At 39.4% G+C, this 20,308-nt stretch overlaps 1 protein-coding gene and 1 long non-coding RNA gene across 5 annotated transcripts in view; one reads left to right on the forward strand and one right to left on the reverse strand.

Moving 5' to 3' along the window:
- LOC150063930 (uncharacterized) overlaps positions 1-2,197 on the reverse strand; it is a 33,503-nt gene extending 31,306 nt beyond the window's left edge. For all 3 annotated transcript variants that reach the window (XR_016535107.1, XR_016535105.1, XR_016535106.1), the window contains exon 1: positions 2,103-2,197. This is a non-coding gene — a long non-coding RNA (uncharacterized LOC150063930). The remainder of the gene's footprint in view (positions 1-2,102) is intronic.
- Positions 1-20,308, forward strand: part of Ppp2r2b (protein phosphatase 2 regulatory subunit Bbeta) — a 419,132-nt gene that overhangs the window by 31,865 nt on the left and 366,959 nt on the right. The window lies entirely within an intron of this gene.

The raw sequence follows: 20,308 nt of genomic DNA on the forward strand, positions 1-20,308 counted from the left end.
TAAATTACCATCTTGCTGGGTTTTTTCTATTTATCCATCTGTTCTCTGTTCCTTATTTCTAATTTTCTCATTTCACATGTATCAATGGCTATTTTTAGCATGCTTTCTCCTTTTTTGACTTATTAGCCATACTGATTTGCTTTTTAAAAATTGGTGATTGCTCACAGAGTTATATTCTATATCTCTAACTTACCCTAGTCTAATCTTGTATCAGTATACTTTCTTTTTCAGACTTTTGTATTATTCTGCATCATAATATATGTCTAAGTATGAGAAGATATGATATATGTGTATAAAATTTAACACAATTCATTATTATTTGGAAAGTATAGTTAAAAATAAGAAGAAAAGAAACAGCCTTTCTATTTGCTGACATGTTGCTAATTTTCTATTTTGCTTGTTTTTTTTATATGGATCAGAATTCACATCTATGTCTGGCAATGAATTAACTCATCTTTCCTCTACTGTAGAAAAAAAATTGTTGCCTTCAATTTGAAAGTGAGTTTGTCTGCATTACTGAAGGATATTAAGGGTGTTTTCCCTGATTCCAGTATTATAGATTCACAGAGGATGTTTTTGCTTATTTAGATTTTTTTGTAATCCTGTCTACTTAGGAAGCTGAGATCTGAAGCGCCTGGTTTGAAGCCACCCAGTCAGGGAGGTCTTTAGACTATTATCTCCATTAAACTACCAAAAAGTCTGGAAGTGGAGCTGTGGCTAAAGTGGAAGAGTTCTAGCTTTTCACAAAAGAAGATCAAGGAGAGTGTCCAGGCCCTGAGTTCAAGCCCCAGGACTGGCATTGACAAAAGAAGAATAGAGAAGGAAAAGGAAAGATGATTAAGAAAAATCATGTTTGTCCATCTAAAGCAATTTTTAGGTGCTGAAGTTTAACTTTTTTCTACCTTTCTTCAATTCTATTTTTTATTTTGTTGCTCTATCTTGTCATACTGATTCTGTTGTGTTTAAGATATTTTTAAGCTGAATAGTGAAATTTTATTTTAACCATTGTATTTTAATTCTAAAGAGGTTTGGGGATACTTTTGAATAGATTCCATTTCTTTATTAGGTTCGTGTTACCTTTTAAATTCTTGTTTCTATTGACTGATTTTCTTTCTTGGGTACAGGTTATAATTTCAGGCATCTTTGCACATCTAGTAGTTTTTATTGGATGCTGAATATGGATAATGTTGCTGAGTATTAGTAAGACTGGCTGCCTTTCTTTAAAAAAAAAAAATAGCAGGCCTTATTCTGTTAGCAGTTGGTAGATTCATTAGTAATCTTGTTCTCCTGAAGGCATTTTATCAGGCTTTGTTTTCAGGACAGGGGAGTGTAGACTTGCCATCTTTCTAATGCTAAGATAGCCCCTGATGATGATGCTAAGACATGACCTTCAAGGAATTTCTATTCAGTGTCTCAACGAGAAGATCTCCCATGTGGAGTAGCTCTCAGAGTTGTTGAATTTACACCTTCCTAGAATGTTGAGCTCACTGGTGGCTGTGCTTTGCCAGGCCTGTGAAGTCTTACACTGTGCTTAAGCATGTTAGAGTTCAGCCAAAGAATCAAGAGGATTTCTACTGCAGATTCGTCACATCTTTATCTTTTCTTCTCTCCTGGTGGTCAAAATTATAACTGCCTGAAATTTCCTGAACTTTCTGTCTTCTCAGATCAGTAAGATGACATGTATTCCCTGGATATCCCTTTTCTACCTCAAATTGCCCCCCAAAACTGACAATTATTAGGCTTTACTCAGTTTTCCTTCTTTAAGAGATTATAGTTCTACGTTGCCTGTAATTTGGCATCTAAAAGTACCATCTTCTTTCCTAGGTTTGCCCACTTCTCTACTTGTTCAGAATGGAAGTGTTAGACGGTACCAGTTACTCCAGAAAGCTCAGAGCAAAAGCTATAAAATTACTTTTTCCTCAGTTCCACTCTATTAATATATGTTTTACTCTACTTCTGGCTGTGTGACATGAAAAGCTCAACTGGACACAGGAAATACTTATTTCAACTCATAATGTAAGAGCCTCAGTCCCATTCCTTTCAGGCTTGTGACAGGGCAGAAATATTAGAAGAAAAGAGAATAACAGGAGATAACTGCTCACCTCCTGGCAGCCAGAAAGCAGAGAACGTCGAAGAGGAAGGGTCCAGGACTAGATTTACAGGTCCTGGGCCCATCACTAGGGATGCACTTCAAACAGCTAGGCCCCTTCCCCCAACAGTCCATTCTGTTATGATCTTGTCAATGGATGAGCTCACAGATGTGGTCTATGTTCTCATGATCCAATCACTTCTCAGTGCTATCACCCAGAACCAAGCCTTCAACATATGAGCTGCTTATAAGAACACTTCACATTCCAACTGTACCATTTCTGTCATAAGTGAGCTTGCAAGTTGTTGTCAGTGACTCTAAGAATTAATGACACTACAGCACGTAACATATTGCAGTACCAGTTAAACTAATTCTATGGATTTCTTAAAATATCTTCCAATGCTCTCAGTATTCACTGGACTGCTTGGTTTGGGTTTGGGAAATTTCTTTATTTTTATATTTATGTGTATCAATGTCTGTACCTGAAGCTGGCATCTGATATTGACTAGTCTTATTAGTACTTCACTTATTAATATACTAATACAAATATCATATTAGTTATTGGTAATATTTAACACCTTCCCTATCATCTCTAACAAACCCATAAGCAGAAAGATATAACTAAGTGAATTTGCAAATAGTATTGATGTGTTTTTAGCCTTCCTTCTGTTTCTCTCTCTCCTGCCCCCACTGGTCTCTTTCTATTGCCAAAGTATATTGCTCTGTCTTCTTGAATAATATAGAATTATACATAGGATAGTATGACCTGTGACTATTTTGTCATTAAATAAATATTCATAAATTCTTTATTAGTTTGCAGGTAGATAGATTATAGGAACGATGAAGCTATGTTTCTTATCCCAGTAGAAATCAAAAGTCACATAGGAACAAAATCATTTATCAAACAAATCTATAAATATATAATTACACAATATATGCATATTAAAAGGAAAAAAGGGTAGAAAATGTTCCAAGGACAAATCAGAGAATGTTTGTCTGTCTGGGCTCCTCAAATGCCAAGGTAGAATTGAAGATGCTACAAGATGTACTGAAGAAAATGTAATGAAGAAAAGGAAGAGAAAACAGCAGAGATAACATCAGAAAGTGACATGTATCAGATACCTTTCTAAAGAGAGAATGAATGGATGATAATTGAGTGCAAAGAGCATTCTTGAAGGACTGAGAAAGTCTAAGTGAAGTTAATGAAGAGCCCCTGAGAAAGTTATGTTGTCTAGAAGAATCCTCTATAGACAGAGGCTGGGTTTTGTACCCAAGCTGAGCTCAGTAATTTTACCAGCATCGTTCCCTTGGAGCCAGATCTGAGTAGTATGCTCCTATAGCTGCGATAGAAAACCTAGCCTGGCAGATTGTAGAAAATGCCTCACTGAGACATACTTAAAACAATGTTTAAGTGACACAATAAACATCTTCCACATGCTATTATGGAAAGACTAGGTTCTCAAGTCACATACTGAAAATATTTCTTCAACTAATTTTTTAAGACTAGATTGACTTTATCATGCTGTTTAGGCTGTGAATATAAAGCCTTCTATGCTTTTGGCATAGCATCTCTCTAAAGTAATGCATAGACTTTTTAAAAAAAAAAACAGAGTAAAAATATTAGGCCAACATGAGATCTCACTCAGCCAGGTTTAGAGGTCTTTTCAGTGGTTATGAAAGCTGAAATCTTCCTTTTCTTTCTCTTCCATGTTGATTGTGACTACTGTGTGTTTCATTTAACATACTTGTTAGGGACCTAACAAATCACAAGCGTGATCGTCTACCATTTGTCTTATTTCAGTTGATAGAAGAATACTAAGTAATTATTTAGTTTGAATCTTTTCTATTTTGCCTTGCTTTTTTTGACCTCAGAAGATCACAGTTGTAACTTCCAACAGCTACTATTGTGAGTAGCTGTGATTGTTGAACAGCAGTTATTTAAATATTTATGGTCAATCTGTTCCAAAACAATATTGAAAGCAGCAGTGCACAGTTTAAGAAATACATAAAAATCAATGGGGCAAATTTATGTAGCAGAAGATCTACATTTCCAATGGAGTGCCAGATTTTCCATTTATAATTTTTGCAAATGAAACATTTTGGGTAGTCATAAATCCTGACCTCTCTGAACCTTCCTGTGTGAATTATGATCCTGCAGTAATAAAGAAAGAACAGCATTTGATTTGTAGGCAGAACTATACAAAACAAGACCTCAGTGCTAATGCCTTTGATCATTCTAATTCATTTTAACTGGCCTAGAGGGAGATGATAAAAAGCTTTTTATGATGCCATCACCTTCTGTTCTGAGGGTGCCTTGTGTCTATCTTGACACATCTTCATTGCGTCTGGAACCAAGAAGACATCACCAAATGTTTGTCTGTAAATCTGATGGTTTGGAGCCACTGAGAAACACTGCCTAATTCCAGCCTCCTGCAAGCGTTACTGTAGCTCTCATATTCTGTCCCAGTTTTCTCCAGGTCCCAGATAATTTCATTTACCAACTTCTTTCTTTTTTACGATCATTTCACAGCTACTATAGTGTCTAGCATTTATCTACTTAGAGTTTCCCATTTAGAAGTGACCTGAGTTCTATGTAATCCAGCAATGACCAATGGTGTTTATTTTCTAAACACAATATGGGGAGAATTTTGCTATTTCCAAAATCAAATGGTATATTTTTAAAGGAAGAGAGAGTGTGGGTAGTAGTTCTGGAGCCTTTTAAATCAAGTATAATTAATTATCTGTCCTTACAGGCAGTTGTCGACCTCAGCTTGAATACTTCCCAGGAGAGGAAACTCTGCCTTCCAAGCGTTCTTGGCATCACTGAATAACAGGGACTCACCCCATATAATGAACTGAAATCTGTGCATCTGCATCTTCTACATTTCACTTTGAGGTCACCCAGATAGACTGGCCTCTTTTACAGTATAGTATCTTATACATTTGAGCATGTTTTTGAACAATTTTTCTGAGCTCCCCCTTCTTTTTGTTGACCTCCAGTCTTACTGTCATTGACTTTTCTACTTCTAATACTTGAAGCTTTTTGGCGTGTGTGTGTGTGTGTGTGTGTGTGTGTGTGTGTGTGTGTGTGTGTGTGTTGTGATGTTCTTTAATATAACGCATCTGGGCTTTGGATTCATGCTGTTTGGTTCTGTTAGACAGGATCTTCTGTCTCAGGCTGCCCTCAAACTTCCTAGGAAGCCAAATTAACCTGAACTCACAATCTTCACAGACCTAAGCCTCTCAGCTTGCTAGGACTAAAGGCCTGAGCTACCTCACCTAATAGAAAAATCCTTTCTTGTCAGAGTGTAAAACTACATAGCCTCCTCCTGAACTACCACCTCTCTAATCATGATTTTTTTTAGCCAGTCCTGGAGCTTGAACTCAGAGCCTAGGCACTGTCCTTGGACTTTCTCAAGGCTAGTGCTCTACCACTGGAGCCACAACACCACTTCTGGCCTTTTCTGTTGATGTGGTACCAAGGAACGAAACACGGGGCTTTTTGGATGCTAGGCAAGCACTCTACCACTAGGCCATGCTCCGGGCCCTCATCTTCCATTTGAATTCCCTTCTTAAACACATTGGCTCAGCCTGTCTGGCTTGCAGATTCCTCGTGCTTGATAGGATAAATAAACAAGAGAAAAGCCGAAGGCTTCTCTCCCCATGTCATCTGTTAGCATGACATCATCTTTTCCAAGCAGCGGGCACAAAGCTATCTTGTTTTTCTTCTTGTTGCAAATCTAATTTCAAATGCCCATTGCCAAAACCTAAGAAACCCTTTCTAGTCCATGTCTTGCTTTGCATGGCAGCTGCATCTGATACTGTTGATCAATCACTCCTCCCCAACATGTTCGACTTTCTTGGCATCTATTAATTTGTTTTCATTTGCATTTCCTCTCCTCGGTGAGGCTCCTCCATGATGTGAGTTATGGTCTGAAAATAATTTTTGCAGCCGGAATATATCTTTATCTTTGAGAGAATTTACACACTCCCCTGGATTTAACCACCCTGTATTCCTACAGTACAAAAGATTCTCCAGCTCTGAGCTTTCCCTTAAGGCTAAGACATTAAGTACCAGGACTCCAGTGTGATTGAAACTGGAGTCATAATCACCCCCTCCCACATGCCAGCCTGGGCTCAAATCCTTCCCATCAACACGTCCTCTCCCAGCCGTTAGTGTCACTCTGTGCAGTCATCCACCTAAACCTCCTTCTTCCCTCCAGTTTATAGTCCAGTCATCATCCTGATGGTTTTCTTTGCCCACAGTTCCTGACTCCCTCTCTCCTTTCATCCCTGGATCTTGGCACTTCATTTTCCTAGCTGGAGGTTCTTCAACAATCTCCTTTGCTCAAGGGTCCTTCCGTAGCCTTGTTTCCTTGCTTTCTGTTTCATTATTGCTTTTCTCAGACATGGTGTATTTCCTACAGTTATAATATTCTACCCAAAACATAAATCTGATCATGTACCTTCTTCTCTTGAAATCCCTCAAGTTCCTCCTTTATTTGAAAAATAAAACCCCCAAGAGTGGTATTTTCTTTTTGGCGGTGTTGAGGTTTGAACTCAGGACCTTAAGTGTACAGCTTGTGTTCTGCCACTTTGGTCACATTTCTTTTTTTGCATATATTTATTTATTGCAATTAATAGAAGGGCTACATTATATTTTCCAGATAGACGGTTGCATTACTTCACATACATTGATACCCTTTCTCCTGTCTTGATCCCCATTTCCCTCTCCCCATCCCCACCCCTCATCTTTAAGTCACATTTCTTGTCTTGTTTTTTTTCTTTGTTGTTGTTATTGTGGTGGTAGTGATCATGGTGGTGGTTTTGAGGGAGTTTTTGCCAGTTATTTTCAAGATGGAGTCTCATGGATTTTTTCTGTCCAGGATAGCTTCAAATCATGATCCTGAGTAGCTAGGATTACAAACATGAATCACCTATGCCCATCTAATTTTGATCATCCATCTAATTGTATTAAAAGTATTTAAGAGCTTATTAACCAGATCCCTGAGTATTTCAGGGAAGGAGTTTCCAGAGGATTAGATCATGAGGACTCTAACTTAAGGAATGGCTGAAGCCATTGATAGATTCACAAGTTCAATGGAGTGTTGACCGGAAGTCAATAGGAACATATCCTCAGCAGGCTTTATCTTACCCAGGTCTTGTTATGGCTCCAGTCTGTGTCCTGTCTGTCATGATGTGAGCTGCTCTAACATGTCCTCCCTACCAGGATGGACTGAACTCTGAAGCCAGAAGGAAAGTCAATCTATCCTCCCTAACTTGTTTATGACCACAACTTTATCACTGCAGTTGGAAGTCTGGTGAGAACAAGGGTACTTGTGACTTGGCCCACAATCCGCTGCTACAATGTTCCATTTCCCTTCTTACTATGGAATAAGATGCAATAACAATGCCTAAATATATGAAGAATCCTGCACATAGTATATACTCTTTCAGGTCTTCTTTGTTGGTGATACGTTTTCTGCTTCAATGGAATGTCCATTCTGTTTCTCTTCTTTTAACTAATTTTCACCTGTCTGTATTAGTGTACCTCAGCTATCTTGTCTAGGCATCATTGCCCCAAGAACACAAGAGAACTAGGTATTCTCCTATGTGCCCACAGCACTCGGGTCTTGCTTCTGTTAAGAGCTGTCCAGATGTGTCAGCCCCAAAGCATTCTGCTCAGTGCTGTCTCCCCAACAGCAAGGACCATGTCTTCTTGAACTTTATTTTCTTCTCTTTCATTTTCTTCCTTCCCCATATGGTTTGCCAGGCTCATTTCAGAAGAGTTTCAGTTGAAGCATTCCTAATAAGCCCTTTTGGTGCACTGGGAAATAGAAAAATACCTATTGCTAGCAAAATTTCAAATTCTATGCTAACAATATCTAAGACCAAAAGAAAAAGAATCACAGAGGAATAGATTTACTTACTACAACAGGATTGCCAAGAGAAAAAAAGTCATTGTCTTTTTGGAAATATCTTTGCTTTAACTTAGAAGGCAAAGTCATCCTGTTTATTCTCATTTTTCTCAGGAAATATTGACAGAGCAGCTATTAGACTTAGGGCTGGAAATACAGCTGAGTACAAAATTTCCCTAACAGGTTCAATCCCAGAATCATAAAGAAAATTAAAACTCAGGCCTGTTTTTATTGTCATACTTAGCCTCAGATCATACTAGGAATAAGTTAACAGTAGCTTCATTTCCTACTGAGAGGATCAAGATTAGATTGAAGCATGGTATCTCTATAGTATGTTCTGCATTCAGAAGTAAACAAACAATGGGACTGGAAGAAGAAAGAAATGGCTATCTTCTTTCATAATTTTTAACTTTATATTTCATATTATCTTATACCCTTTTGCACAAAGGAGTTTCAATTTAACACATCAATTTATGAATACTATGCATCACATATACATATTGAGTGCATATATATTATATTGAATATAATGACTTATTTACCCACCCTTCCTCTCTCTAGTTGTGTACTCTCATTTGACCTTCCATCCTCTGACAAACTATATTTCAGCTTCCTAGTATTTATTTTTCTAACTGTATATTAGTTGTTCAAAGGAGTTCTCCCTTTGGATTGGAGCAATCAGAGAAGGTTCCATAAGATATGGTGTCTGGCCTATGCATTGAAAATTAAGTAGGATCTAGAATTTCGGGGAAATTGATTCCCCAGAAGTCTTACAGAAGGACATAAGCAAAAAGGAACATGATCAGATGGAACTGAGTCACAAAAGCAAATCGAACAATAATATCAACCTGCGAATAGGATCAGTATAAATAGGCACAGCAACCCATTCTACATAGTGCTAATCTGGAGCTTCATCCCATACCAGACAAACTGGAAAAGCAGGGCATGTTTACTGCTTTCAATAAAGTTCAAGCTCACCTGTTGCTCAGTATGTCTTTCTCCTGGTCCTCAATCATGACAACAAACATTCTGGTGGGAAGAAAGGCCCACGAATTTTTCCCTAAGTGCTTTCAAGCCAGCATGTAGCAATGCCTTATAGGGGTCAGTCCTACAGTGTGTCTGAATGCAGGCAGATGGCATACCAGCATAGATCAATAAAGAGACTTGAACTGTGTGATGTAAAAATGACTCATGCCTGTTTATCTCCCACTCGGATACTTTTGATAACTGAACAACAGATAGATCAAATTCTCTGTCTAGAAACCTAGGGTCCTGCCACTTGGATGGCTGATTAAAATTTGGCAATCAACCAAAGTTGGCTTGACAGTTAATCAAACAGAATCTAGAGTTGCACTCCTTCTGTGAAGATAAACAACCTATCAAGGATAATGAGCAGGAATAAAAAAATAAAGATAAATAAACCCTTTCCGAAATTTGAATGTGACTTCCAGCAAAAGCCAACAGTGACAAGCCCAGGAGGGTGGGTATGGGGGGATCAGAGTGAGGTTGTTGGATAAGATGGTTATCAAGTGACCCTGCATTGTATTCCCATGTAGCTAAGCAGGAAAGGTTTTTCCATGCAGATAAATAGCTTGATCTATGCAGGAAGCAGTGAGCACTTTCCAAAAGCCTGCTTGTTTAAGGCAAATGGGGAATGATGGCAGACATTATGTCTAGAAAGAGATAGAGACTGGGAAGTGGAAGTTTTTGGATACATACTGAAAGGTCTGGGTGTCCTGCTCTAAAAACATCTCCTGTCATTTCTCCTGGCTTTCCAAAGAAACTTGTGATCCCTGAACACCCCGCCCATAAAAAAAATAAAAATAAAAGTACAAATCTGAGAATTGCAGAACACTAATTTTATTATATAATCATTATACAATTTGACAGCTAACTATATTTACCAGAACTGATTTTGCTCTCAAAATCTAATAAATAGCATTTTCCCTTCTTACCACTATTTGTGTTTTATATCATAAATGTGAATGATTCTTTGCTTCTTTGGGAGGAACTGGCCATTTATTTCATTGAAATTCAGCCAGTACAGAACTGGTTAAGCACCTGTAGAAAGCAAAAGTTGGATCATTCTATGTCACCCTGCACCAGGATTAACTCCAAATAGATCAAAGTCCTCAAGGTAAAAGCAGACACCTTAAAACTTTACAAGAAGGAATAGGAGATACACTAGGCTTCCTTGGCACAGGTTGGAACTTTCTTAATAAAGACCCAGAAGCACAACAAATTAAAGAAAGTTTGGATAAGTGGGACTGCATTAACCTGCAGAGCTTCTGTAGGGCAAAGAACCTAGCTAGCAAACTAACTAGAAAGCTTACAGATTGGGAGAAGATCTTCACTAACCATACAATAGACAAAGGCCTCATATCTAATATATATCAACAGCTCAAAAAATTGAATCACTTCAAAACTAATCTCCAAAGACACAACCATCCCATTAAAAGATGGGCCAAAGATTTAAAGAGAGTCTTCTCTGAAGAAGAATTAAGAATGGCCTATAGACACATGAAGAAATGCTCCACATCTCTGGCCATAAAAGAAATGCAAATAAAAACAACTCTAAGATTCCACCTCACCCCAGTTAGAATAGCCATACTCAAGAAATCTAATAATAACAGATGCTGGAGGGTATGTGGCCAGGAGGGATCACTGCTACACTATTGGTGGGAGTGCAAACTCATTCAACCACTATGGAAAGCAGTATGGCAGCTCCTCAAAAGACTAAACATAGAGTTCCCCTTTGACCTAGCAATTCCACTACTTGGCATTTACCTAATCGTCCAGAAACAAGGACATACTAAATCCACTAGCACAACGATGTTCATTGCACCACTATTTACCATAGCAAAGATATGGAACCAACCTAGATGCCCCTCAGATGATGAGTGGATCAACAAGATGTGGTATTTGTACACAGTGGAATTCTATGCTGCTGTCAGAAAGAAGGACATCACCTCATTTGTAAGGAAATGGAAAGATCTGGAAAAAATCATATTAAGTGAAGTAAGCCAAACCCAAAGGAACATAGGCTCAATGGTTTCCCTCATATGTAATAATTAGTACAAATCTACGACTCTCCTAGCAGAGGATTACAATAGCTCAAACCCCAGATAAATAAGACCATATAGGATGAGGCCAAATTAATGGACCTCCAAAACAGGGAAACAAGAGCTTAATTATGAGTGACTGTTGTTCTTAATGTGCTATGGTTTTTTTTCTCTTCTCTTATGTTGCCCTTTGGTTAATCTCTTATTGTTCAGTATCTGACTTTGTTACCTGGTATATATATATATATTATATGTTTATTTGTTTATTTGAAATATGAGGGGGTAAATGAGGGGAGGGGAGGGAAATGGGAACAAAAACATGAGAAGGGGTATCAATGTGTGAGAAGTAATGCACCTTCTATCTGGTGAATATAACTGTACATTAAAATAAAAATTTAAAAAAATTAAAAATCAGCCAGTAATGAGCATCCATCTAAAAGGATTTCCTTGCTATTTCCAGAAACTTCTGTTTATGATGCTGCATTTCATACTGCTTTTCTTGGGGTAAAGGAAATGTAAACTCACAAGGGAAAACTTGGAAAAAATAAGTAGTCAGACTTATAGGCAGCCTTGAAAAAAAATAGAAGTTTCTCTTAGGTATCAAAGAAGTCAGAGTGAGCCTCATATCAAGAGGGAACTTTCCAGAAATGGTTAAATCAAGAACCAATTATTGGGTGTTTTGATGGCAGAGCACCTGGTTAACAAGAGACAAGCCTCATGGGGAGACAGGGTACAGATGAATGGAGAGGGGAAAGCTGGTTGAATGCAGTGATAATATTCAATGCACAAATGTGAAAATGAACTAGGAAAATTGAGGGCATGGATGAGATTGGGAGCAATAGGAGGGAGCAAAGAAAGGGGTGGCATTCATCAAGCTGCATTGTACTCACAAATTGACTTGTGGAATTAAAAGCCTTTTGAACAACTACTTAAAGAGAAAAGAGGTAGTTGATGATGTTGACTCTTAAAAGTGCTCTGAACACAATACGTGCTCTTCGTGTGCCATTTTAATCAATATAGTTCTTGCTATCTATGTGATCCAAAGTTTAGCACCTTCTCCAAGGCTGCAGAACTTATAAATGGGGCCTGCAGCCAAGTGTGAACCAAAAACATCACTCTAGAAAGGGGCTCTGACCAAGACACCACCTGACTCCACCAAATGTGCTAAGGGCTTTTAGGAAACAAATTATTTAGGTGCTCTCTGTCTATGGTCTCTACCCAACAGGGAGTAGAATTAAGTGAAGGAAATGTCATCTAACCTGCAAAATGTAAAGATTCCCCAGAAATCTAGTGGCCACTCTAGGAAGTGTGATAATGCAATATTCAGAAATATTTGAACTGATGCAAACAATTTATAAATGATGAGAAAAGTACGAAAGGTTAAATAAAACCAGGATCCCTGTCTTAAATACCAGACAGATGTCTCCTGGGACCCTCCTATCGGTGGCCTTTTTCTCCCAGTCTCTGTGCCAAGATGAGCAGCTACAGCATCACCCGGAAAGTCTGGTGGATGGCAGTTTTCCTATTCTGTCCCAGACTAATCAGCCAGTGCTAAACACTGAGCACAGAATCAAATGCCATCTGAATTTAAGCCAGGTTTCCAGGATATATTGGTACAAGTTTGAGTTGTAAAACCAGCAGTCTCATTCAGCCTTTGGTTGACCAGCGAGGAGGAGATTTGGTACTTCTTTAGGAATCTGTGGTCTTATCTGGTTGGCACTATCTCCCTTCTACTGAGCAAGTGTATTTGACTATTTCCATAGTATTGGAGTTTGCTGGAAATTGTTCTAGAAGACAAGTCAATTTACTTCTGAAGATGGTGGTTTCCTCTTTTCATTACGACCTACAACAAAAATAAAGAAGATTCTCTATAACGAGGATGTCAGTGTTGTTCAAGTTTGGTGACATGTGAGCATCACTTCAAGAAACTTGTGTCTCGGGGCCGGGAGTTTGGCCTAGTGGTTAAAGTGCTTGCCTAGCATGCACGAAGACCCGGGTTCGATTCCTTGGTACCACATACATAGACAAAAGCCGGAAATGGTGCTGAGGCTCAAGTGGTAGAGTGCTAGCCTTGAGAAAGTCCAAGGACAGTGCTTAGGCCCTGAGCTCAAGCCCAGGACTGGCAAAAAAAAAAAAAAAAAAAAAAGAAACTTGTGTCTGGATAAAATGTCTCATTCTAACCAAGTAATTCAGAAATTCTAGGGCTGGATTTTGGTATCATTTTTCACTTCTGAGCTAAGTCTGTACATCCAAGTTTGAAAATCACTGTGTAGGAAAGATTTAGTTGTTGGTTTTTTTGGGGGGTTTTTTTGGTTTTTTTTTTTGCCAGTCCTGGGCTTCAGCTCAGGGCCTGAGCACTGTCCTTGGATTTTCTCAAGGCTAGAGCTCTACCACTTGAGCCTCAGCACCACCTCTGGCTTTTTTTCTATGTATGTGGTACCGAGGAATCGAACCCGGGTCTTCATGCATGCAAGGCAAGCACTTTAACCACTAGGCAAAACTCCCAGCCAGATTCAGTTGTTCTAATACCATATTCACCATCACTGTCCACAAATCAGAAACTAGACAGCATTCTCACTATCCTTGCCATCCCCCTTCTCATAGGACATTTTGTATATGTATGAGTCTTCCATTACTATACTCATTTGGCAATAGGATTTGTGGGTAGAGAGACCCTATCTTCTGCTGCTGCTTATTATGGAATGCACAGCAGGTAGCTAGAGCTTGGAATATAGCATGTTTTTGAGAGTTCGCTCAGAGGATGAATAAACAAGTGCCTAGAAACCATGACAGTCGAATGAAGAATTTTATGGGCCTGATATATTTTATAGAAAGAGCTCAGAACCTGAGACTTTCATTCAGGCTCTGGTGCTTTCTGAACATGTTGCATTTTAAGGCCTTTACTTTTTCGGTTTTGGCCTGTGTTAGCACTAGCAGCGGTGATTTTTATTTTTAAATTAGGTTTTGTGCTGAATTCCTCAGGGAATGCAAGAAGCAGAGGCAGTGAAGGGGCAATGCGAAACGGAGCCCATAGTAAATCTATTTCTGGGTAACACTTCTTTTGAAGAAAGAGTTTAGCGGCCAAAAGAAAGAAAGTTCACAAATCATTGGACTAGAAGATGTATAAGGCCTGCTCTGGGCGCACATTCCTGAGTCGCTGAATGTTTTTCAAAGAGACCTGACTCAGAGTTCTGAGACCCGCTGTGCAGCTGGCAGAGTCAGGTTGCTATGTTCCTAGAAGGCTGGAAATGAACAAGCGAACACAGGTAGGCTTTTCAGGAAAGCCTTGTGGAAATGAAACCCCCACAACTCCCTAGCCTCATCTACCAAAACAGAATGTGACACAGCCTGAGTCACCCACTTCCAATAGACTTCCCAATTTGTCAGAGTCAGTTGAAGGTATCTCTCGAGAGCACAGCTCCTGGCAGGTGGTCCACTGAGAAGCACCTGCTTCCTCGCAGTATGCTGGCCTCTCTGCCAGGTGAGCTGGACCTTCCTTCTCCATGGTTGGCCTTAGGTAAAAACACAACTACTAAAAAAAAATCTCATTTCTTTTTGGTTAATTAAAATGCTTGTTCCAGGAATCTGATAGAATTTCTCCCAGGCCTTTGCAGAGGGCAAGCAAAGTGAACGAGGGAATGAAAGCTATTTTCTGGAGCAATGGGTCTTGCCTGGAGCCTCTGGGACATGTAAGAGGTGGAAATAGACATCTGACTCTCTTCCCATTTCCTCAGCATTCAATCCAACTAATTATCTGTTTTATTTTATGGATTTCCATTTAGATTGCATGTAAATAAAAGATTACATAGCTTTAGAAGCAGGAAGGTGCAGGTCTTAGAACCCATGAACTTAAGTGCTATAAATAAAAACCCCTGACTTAGGCCGGGAGTTTGGCCTAGTGGTTAAAGTGCTTGCCTAGCATGCACGAAGACCCGGGTTCCATTCCTCGGTACCACATACATAGGAAAAAGCCAGAAGTGGTGCCGAGACTCAAGTGGTAGAGCTCTAGCCTTGAGAAATCCCAAGGACAGAGCTCAGTCCCTGAGCTCAAGCCCAGGACTGGCAAAAAAAAAAAAAAAAGAAACCTCCCCGACTTATATTTGCTTTATATATGTAGGCCTAACTCTCTAGAGTAGTTTCCTTTTTTTAATTAAAGAATTTATTAACTTTGATTTTTACATCATATTTCAAATGACATGTTTAACAAATGAGTATTCAAGAAGGGAATCTCTATATAAAATCACTGGCATTTAGTTTTTAGAACATAATCAAAATTAGGCTAAGGGTTTGTATATCATAGATACATATTAATCTATGTAATAAAACATTATGTCTATAGAGTCATAGGTTTTTATGTCTATGTAGTTGTGTTTATATTTCCAATACCAGGTCCATAGCATTGGGTATGCAAATATTGAATCCTTGTGCTTGTACTATTTGGATCTAATAGCCACATATTAAGGATGTCCATAGAGATGTTGCTAGATTTCAGAAAAGAGTTTAATTTCTTTACAAAAATTAAATTTCATCCATTCTACAAATTGTACCCTATTACATTACTAAGTCTGCCTTCAGCTCAAAATGATGAATATGATCATGTATTATTTAACAGTAGTAATGTATTTTTCTCTCTCCTTTATTTTCTGTAGCTCTGACTTAGTTTATTGGCTTGCAAATGTTAGCATGTGGCAGAATCACCTACTAGGTTTAAAGTAAAGCTCACCCTCTGTTTCTGATTTAGAAGGTCATAAGAACTTACATTTTCTTTTCTTTTTGCCAGTCATGGGGCTTGAACTCAAAGCCTAAGCACTGTCCTTGGGTTTTACTTCAAGGCAAGAGCTCTATCACTGGAGCTACCGCACCACTTCCAGCTTTTCTATAAACATGGTACCGAGGAATCAAACCTGGGTCTTCCTGAATGCTAGGCCAGCACTCTACTACTAGTCCAAACTCCTGGCCCAGACCGTAACACTTTCTAATGAGCTCCCAGTTGATGCTAGTACTCTGGTCCAAGGTCATCAAATTGACCTTGTGCTTCAAGGGTTTTCAAGAATGTCAGGTACAGGTGGAAGGCTGAACCTAAGGTTGCTGCACCTGCCCTGTCAGTCTGAAGCAGTCTGAGTAGGTAGATAATCTACCAGCAGCTGCTGGCATAACGGTAAAAAGACTTCAATTCTATGGTACTCGATGAAGCCAAAGACAGAGTGGCAGGAGAAGAAAGAGCTTTATTTGATGGCCACAAAATGGAGAAATAGAAAATTACTTCTGGGCCAGGAGTTTGGCCTAATGGTAGCGTGCTTGCCTAGCATGCACAAAGACTCGGGTTCCCGGGTTCGATTCCTCCGTACCACATACATAGCAAAAAGCCGGAAGTGGTGCTGAGGCTCAAGTGGTAGAGCTCTAGCCTTGAGAAAGTCCAAGGACAGTGCTCAAGCCCTGAGCCCAAGCCCAGGACTGGCAAAAAAAAAAGAAAGAAAGAAAATTACTCCTAAATCAGCCTCTTCTCTCCAGGGAACTGAGGTATTACAGATATTTCATGGGAATAATTGAGGAAGGAGAGGTCAAGTTAGGAAATATTTGTGTCTCTTCTGGAAATACATAGAAATCTTCAAGAAGGGGCTGGGAGTTTGGCCTACTGGTTAAAGTGCTTGCCTAGCATGCATGAAGACCCAGGTTCGATTCCTCGGTACCACATATAGAAAAAAGCTGGAAGTGGTGCTGAGGCTCAAGTGGTAGAGCTCTAGCCTTGAGAAAGTCCAAGGACAGTGCTCAGACCCTGAGCTCAAGCCCAGGACTGGCAAAAAAAAATAAAAATAAAAAAATAAAAAATAAAAAAAAAAAGAAATCTTCAAGAAATTCACATGCCACCTCTGTTTATGTTTTCTGTGGTCTGTTGTTTTCTGGCAGCTGGAAGGTATCTTTGACTATATGATTAAGACTTCCAAAGAGAGGAGCCAATCTTAAAGACACAGATAATGAGCCCTTTAAATTTATTCCAGCCATCTCACTAGACATCTATAGTCTCAGATGAGGAGCTACTGTTTTGAGCAAAAGAACCTTTCAAGTCTTTGAAAAGTAACTTAGGCAATTATTATCATGACTCACACAACAAAGGTACTATTCATAGCAAGGCTAAGTGGGAGATTAATAATGAATTGTCCAGCTAAGTGACTTTCACTCTTAAGCATTTTATAAGAGCAAATGAAACTAGAGGATGTGTTGGGGATAGGAGGGTGTTATTTTGGCCTAGTAACACCACTGGTCCTAAGTGCCTTTACATGAGCCAGAGTCGAATAACTATCATAACGTACATGAGAATCAGAACTCTTCAAATCAAAGCTACTCCTCTTCTTTTGCAGACCTAATCCCTGGAAATTCAACCTTGACTGATGGTTTTCTGTTGGGCTCTATTGCTTTCTTGAAGCGCCAGATACTTAGTGGAAAGATGGAAAACTCCTGAAAGTGTAGCAACTAAATGCACATGATGCTAGAAACCAAGTGGGAAGAGTCTAGAACTTTACTAATTGATGCAATTCTATTTGGATCTTATACTTGTGGATGCTACAATTGGGAATTCAATTGGGAATTCAAAGAGGTTAAGTGATCTTCCCCATGCCAAGGACACAATAAAATACAACACACACACACACACACACACACACACACACACACACACACACACACACACACACACAAAATTGGCTTTGTCAAAGTAGAAAAGTCAAGGAGAGGCAGTGCAAAGATTTAGGAGGACCCAGGCACTTTGGTGCCTATGGGGAACTAGAAACAATGGGATGATCTAATTGTAATAAATAATGATTGGATCCCTCTCAGGTCCTATTCTGATAATGACACCTTCAACCTGGGCCCAAAACTTGACAGTTTAGGGTTGCCTTCAACTTGGTTTTCAATTGGGCTCCTTCAGTTATAGTGCCTTATCCATGGTCCTCTTTCCATTGCCTCTCATAATGCTGAAATCCAAGCCCTATCACAGATCATATAGCCTCTTTTACTGAAATCAATATTTCTTACAGCCATGAGAGCTGTCAGTGATCAAACTATACCCCTGTACGGGGATCTTTAGGACTTGCCTAGGGCCAACCAGAGACTCTCATCTTCTCAGTATCTGCACTGGAATTGTTCTATTTCCTCCAACACAATTTGCTCTGCATTTTTATTTCCTTGTACTTTCTTCCATGTAAATTACATCCCAGCTACATCACAGTAGACGTGAAGAAGTCCCCTACACTTTCACACTGTTTTTATTCTTTAGCAACACACTCATTTTCTCCCCTTAAAAATCAAAATTCTCGAGTCCAGTGGCTCATATCTGTAAGTTTAGCTAGTCAGGAAGCTGAGATATGAGGGTCCTGGCCCAAAGCCAGCCCAGGCAAAAGTCTATGGGACTCTCGAGCTCCAATTAACTACAAAGAAGAAGCAAAAGCAAAAGCAGGAGAAGACAAAGACAAAGGAGGAGGAGGAGGAGAAGGAGGAAAAGGAGAAGGAGAAGAAGCAGAAGGAGAAGACAAAGACAAAGATGAAGAAGGAGGAGGAGAAGAAGGAGAAGGAGAAGGAGAAAAATAAGGAGAAGGAAAAGAAGGAGGAGGAGGAGAAGGAGGAGGAGGAGGAGGAGAAGGAGAGGAAGAGGAAGAGGAAGAAGAAGGAGAAGGAGAAGGAGAAGAAGAAGCAGAAGGAGAAGACAAAGACAAAGATGAAGAAGGAGGAGGAGGAGAAGGAGAGAAATAAGGAGAAGGAAAAGAAGGAGGAGGAGGAGAAGGAGGAGGAGGAGGAGGAGGAGGAGGAGGAGGAGGAGGAGGAGGAGGAGAAGGAGAAGGAGAAGGAGAGGAAGAGGAAGAAGGAGAAGGAGAAGGAGGAGGAGGAGGCAGAAGAGGAGAAGATGAAGGAGGAGGAGGAGGAGGAGGGAGAGAAATGGTGTTGTCGTTCAAATGTTAGAATACTAGCTTTGATAAAAAAAAAAAAAAAACCTCAAGGACAGTGCCCAGACTCTGAGCTTAAGCCCAGGACCAGCACCAAAAATAAGGTGAAGCAAAAAAAAATATATGTTCCCGTCATTTACAGCCAAACTCAAATTCTTCTCTGTGAAGGTGCCCCCTAATGTACCAGTTAGAATTGATTTCTCCCCATCTGTGATGAGCTGAGAGCATTCTTTCTGTGAGTCTGTCATAGGCCTATCTTAATTAATAGCTATATGAGCATATGTGTATGAGCATACCCCTGCAAGCTTCCTGCTGTCCTTGGTCTTTAAAAATAGCTAATGTGAGGACTGTTTGTTTATCCTAATTTCAGGATTCCAATGAATCTGGACTAAACATTCACCAAGATTTTTATTGATCATCTTCATTCTGTATCATACTGAAAGAGTTGAGCTTTAAAACCTTCCTAAGAACAAATGGAATCATGGCATCTATTTCACATTCCATATTGCTGACTTTAAGAACTTCAATGGATTCTAGTACATCCAATCATAACAAATTATCCCTGCCACTTGCAGAAAGTTTGGAAATATAATTTTTCCATCCTATATTTTCCCATCCTGCTTTATGGTCATGATTTCTGATAATTTTATTGGCCCATGCCCATGCTCTTCTATGGAGCTCAGAGTTCTGATCTCTAGATTGAAAGCTGCATTGGGTTTTCCTCTGAAACCACAGAAAATGGTCCCTGGCATATGCTTGCTATGCAGGAAATAAGTATGCTAGGTATGCAGGAAATAATTAGGTGGGATTTGTGATAAGAGATATTGGTGTATTCCAAAGACAACTTTTCTTTCTTCTAATGTTTAGACATTGGATCATTATATGCTTCAGTGAACCTGGAAGTATTCATATCATTTCTGAATTCACATCTGTGTATTTCACCTTAGAGAATTAGTTCTCAAAACACAAGGTTTGTCCGTGGTTACATTTGCAATTATAATTTGTTCTCTGGTGTTCCCAACAGACAGTATAGCTTTTTCTATAGACCAATCATTTATTCCTTCATTCCTATCTAATTACTGACTGCTCCTCTGGGCCAGTAGGCCACGTGCTGGGTGTCTGACAATGACAAAGGCGAGCACTGAGCCTGATTAATCTTAATATGAGTACTGATTACCAAAAGAATGAAGAGCTGAGAAATGAATCAATTGTGTGGAATCAGAGAAGTCCCTGAAGAAGTGATATAAAGCCAAGTCATGGGGTGTGCATAGGAGACACCCAGAGGAGGACAGAGAATGAAGT

The sequence above is a fragment of the Megascapheus bottae genome, chromosome 4, assembly GCF_031878675.1.
Source record: "Megascapheus bottae isolate mThoBot1 chromosome 4, mThoBot2.hap1, whole genome shotgun sequence".
NCBI lineage: Eukaryota > Metazoa > Chordata > Mammalia > Rodentia > Geomyidae > Megascapheus > Megascapheus bottae.